Source organism: Herpailurus yagouaroundi, unplaced genomic scaffold (genome assembly GCF_014898765.1).
Source record: "Herpailurus yagouaroundi ecotype Mexico unplaced genomic scaffold, PumYag 100, whole genome shotgun sequence".
In the NCBI taxonomy this organism is placed as follows: domain Eukaryota; kingdom Metazoa; phylum Chordata; class Mammalia; order Carnivora; family Felidae; genus Herpailurus; species Herpailurus yagouaroundi.
The window spans coordinates 81497602-81500639 of NW_024412391.1; the positions used below are offsets into that span (position 1 = coordinate 81497602).

Genomic DNA, 3038 nt, shown 5'->3' on the forward strand with positions numbered 1-3038 from the left:
GATGTGTTTCTATTAGTTTAAAAATGGCTTCTCTTCCTTATTAAGGCAGAGTGAAGCTAGGAAGACCATGAAACCTTACAATCTGACTTCATATTCCGTCCCTCTTTCCTAAGTCAAAATAAAAATTGCTATGACAGTAAGGGAGATAGATATAACTTACACATGACAAGTAAATCCTCGAAGATATTCAGTTCTTATAGACAGAAGGCCCATTTTATATTCACAATGGACATAAAACACACTTTGAACTCTAAAATCTTTCTTCTTCTATATTAACAGTTTAATTACAGAGTTTTTAGTTCATTCATATTGGTAATTCACTGAAAAAGAAAACCACAGAAACTAGTAAGGGTTTAAGTATAAACAAATGAATTAAAAATTCAATCTTGTTTTCAAACTATCAAGTCCACAACTAACACTAAAGGAAGTAACATAACCTGGACCCCAGGTTAAAACCCATCTTTTCAGGTTCAGCAAATATTTCCTCTTAGCACCAGATGTGTTCTGTCAAAAAAAAGCAAGCCAAGTGTCAGTGCAAATGTCTTTGTTGTGTAACTCCCAGCTCAACACCACCCAAGGGGAGAAGGCTTTTAAATCTTGACTAGTTTAGTCGATGGCTACTATGCTTGTTTGGCCAACTGGGAAGTATCAAAAACAAAAATAGTCTTTCTTACTGAATCTACCAATACAGACCTTAAGAACTCCTGAACTAAAGATCTTCAACCAACAAGGTTTCGGAAACTAAAGTTCATACTTCCAGAAAAGTGATTAAAGATGTAGGCTTCATAACGGTGCAGGCTTCTTAATGAGTAACATTTACCGAAAGTGAATTCATGTTTTATTTTTAAAAACCATAGTTAAGAGGGCGACAGAAAGACGAAAGTACTGAAAACATCCTTACAACTTCATACAGATCACAACACTATCGCTTTTATTGTTATTACTGATCACGCCTAAATTTAGAAAGAAAAGCAAATCCGCTAAAATTACACATTCTTGTAGAATACACAGATAAGGAGGATACGAGAACAAAGTACATAGGAAAGGAACAGAAAGCCTGAAAAAGGTCCTCAAAATTCAGATGGCAAATTCCCTGTAACTTCGGAGATTTTAAGTGTTCCTGGGTGTTTACACCTTTTACCTTTGCTTCCAAATTTAGGAAACATTTTTCTACTAGGATCTGAGAAATTTTACGTCTTCTCAAAAAATAACTGATACCGCTCGTCGTCGTGGCCCAGGAGCTAGTCTCTCCCCTCTTTACTCAGTCCAGAGGCCCTCAGGGACTCATAGTAGATTCCCACATTAGGAACCTGCCACCTTACGTAAGTACTTTGCAAGGAGAAAGGTAGATAAGAAAATAGGGCACCAAACCTTCTCCTCCACCAACAGCCGTCACACCCAAAAGGAGTGTCCCTCCAGGGGCTTTCCTCTGGGAGCCGCAACCGTAAGCTGTATGGGGGAGGGGAAGCGCTCTCAAACAGTCATCTCTTCCTCTTCAGGCCGCCAACGCCGACCGCACCACAGTCTCCTCCGCCCAAGCCCTTTCCCCTCCCCCGCCCCAGCCTGGGTCGGAGCCAAACCCCACAGGAATGCAGCCCGGTCACATGCGCTGCGGCGGCGGTGGACGTGCCTCTCCCCCCGCGCCCCAAGGAGACCCAGCGCCATCTTGCCCTGACGCAGTTACAAAAGTCATGAGAGAAATGGTGTCTCCTCGTCCGCGCCAGCGCCCCAAGGTTTCGCAGGGGCCGAGCCGGGGCCCTCACCTCGCGCAAGGACAGGAGAAAATACTCAGGGAAGAGCCTTGAGATTCTCTTCGCCACTGCTTGGGTTCCATATCGGCCGCGGCAGCAACCATCACCATCGTCACTTCTCCCTCTCTGCCTTTGCAACAGCCTCCCCCGACGGCTCTGGCCCCACCCGCTGCTGCAGCATGAGGTCATCGCTAGCCAATCACTACTAGCCCGACAGGACACACCAGGCACTGATTGGCCGCATGGACCGCCTCTGCCTCTCCCCACTCCGCTTACCAAGCGCTCCGGGTCTCTGTGGAGCAAGAAGACGGAAACCGCCATTTCGGGGAAAGACCCCGAAAACAAGAACCGGAATCACAATGTTATTTTAGTGGGGAAACCCTTGTTTTATTCTTTGGCATCCCCCTTTTTTCTTCGAGATAACCGTCTCTCTGTCCCTCCCTCGTTTAATCACCGCCACATAAAGGTTAACTCCTGCTCCCCACCCCGCACATTGTCCCGCCGGCGGGGAAATCCTTCCCCGGGGCCAAGAGAAGTAGGAGGCAGCGACGGCAACTGCACCGACGGCAACGGCAGCTTTTTACCCCGATACACGGTGGCAGGGAAGCGGCGCTGACGGTGGCTGTATTTTTCCTGCTGCTTCTCCCCCCGACCTCTTCCGTTTCTCGCTCCTCCATCGAGACGGCGCTGGACGCTCCAGCTCCGCTTTTATCCGGTGCCCGGAGTCTGCGCACTGGAGCCTCCTCAGCCCCTAGTGGGCGTCGAGTGACACCCAAAACGAGTTCACCCAGCGCTGGAGGCCAGACTGGGGAGGGGGAGGGGAAGACGGAGACTGAGGTTGTTTGGGGAGTGGGAGAAAGTGCATCGCTTTCGGAGGGTGATGGGCGGGAGGGGGGGGGGGGGGAGTCGTTCCCAGGGCCTACAGTCTTAATCCTTCCACCCAGTAGTGGCGTGCCCATGCTCGCCGATATCCAGACTTGAGGGCTACTCAGGGTAAAGGGATAAAGAACCAATCCCATCAAATATCGAAACTATCCCAAACCTTCTGTAAATTGTTGAATGCATCTGTTCTGAAAAAAGACGGAGACTCTGCCCACCTCTCTGCCTCCAGTTGCCTGTCTTCAAGCCTCTGTGCCAAGAGGCAACAGCGGGCGGCAGCCCACAAGCAAAATGGCGGCAGGCAGCTTCGTCCCCTCCCCCTCTGCCCCTGCGGAGCGGGGCGGGCGGGCCCCGTGCACTTGCCGCCGCCGCCGCCGCCGCCGCCGTCGCCGCCGCGGCGGCGACCGA

At 50.2% G+C, this 3038-nt stretch overlaps 1 long non-coding RNA gene across 1 annotated transcript; it reads right to left on the reverse strand.

Moving 5' to 3' along the window:
- Nucleotides 1-821: 821 nt before the first annotated feature.
- On the reverse strand, nucleotides 822-2951 carry LOC121028857 (uncharacterized). Its single transcript, XR_005789468.1, has 2 exons — nucleotides 2794-2951; nucleotides 822-2556 (listed from the first exon to the last, which is right to left on the reverse strand). It is a non-coding gene; the product is annotated as an uncharacterized LOC121028857 (long non-coding RNA).
- Nucleotides 2952-3038: the final 87 nt, after the last annotated feature.